Raw genomic sequence first — 1091 nt, 5'->3', positions numbered from 1 at the left:
GTGGATTTTAATGTCTGGGATACATAAGAAATTACTTGTTATCACAAAACAAATTACTCCAACACTAGTATATGAATCCACGAGTTCGAGTCAACTTGTCAAGTCCATTCTTCCAGTTATTTTATTGGAGACGTTTCCTCTGTAACAAGCATGTTTTCTTCATTCGTAATCCCACATAAACAAAGTAACATACATCACTTTTAACAGTACTCAGTAATGTGCAGGCATGGTCTGAAAATTGAGTGACTCTTATTATACAGATTCCAGAGAATTGTTGACTCAAACAAGTAGTCACTGGGTTCTTCCATAATCTTGGACCACTACTGATTTCTTTTTATTGATTATTGGCTGAGTAGGGCTAACTGTATCAACTATATGAGAGATAGTAGGAACTGCAGATGCTGGAGAATCTGAGATAACACGGTGTAGAGTTGGATGAACACAGCAGACCAAGCAGCATCATAGGAGCAGGAAGGTTGATGTTTCGGGCCTAGACCCTTCTTCAGAAATGAAGGAACGTCAGCCTTCCTGCTCCTATGATACTGCTTGGCCTGCTGTGTTCATCCAACTCTACACCCTGTATCAACTATATAATTGCTGTAAGAGCAAGAACAGGACACCAACTAGCAACAAAAAGACACACCCAATACTCACTCATCTCCATACACACAGACGACAAGGAAAACCACTGGTTCCATTGGGACAATGTCAGGATCCTAAGACTAGCCAAACAGAGACAAGCATGGGAATTTCTAGACGCCTGGTTCTCCACCAAGAAGGCCATCAATAAACACAAAATTAGGCCCTTTATACACACCACTGCAAAAAAAAAACAGAAATGAGGTAATCAACTCCAGTGGACTTCACAGTTTAAATAAGAAGCGGGAAAACACAACAATGCTTCATCGGAGGCTGCAATGATGTTGTTACCCAGCAGGGTAATGAAACGTCTGGAAACTAACAAACCAGCTCAGCGGGAGGAACCAACCACAGCATCCACAACTCAAGCTACAAATCTACTGAAGAACCTTGAGCAGGGCAGGTATTCTGCAATAAACAACTCAGCTTCCATCTGATAATAGGAACTGCAG

The sequence above is a fragment of the Rhincodon typus genome, chromosome 20, assembly GCF_021869965.1.
Source record: "Rhincodon typus isolate 14 chromosome 20, sRhiTyp1.1, whole genome shotgun sequence".
Classification (NCBI taxonomy): Eukaryota; Metazoa; Chordata; class Chondrichthyes; order Orectolobiformes; family Rhincodontidae; genus Rhincodon; species Rhincodon typus.
Note: the sequence above shows the minus strand (reverse complement) of the source record.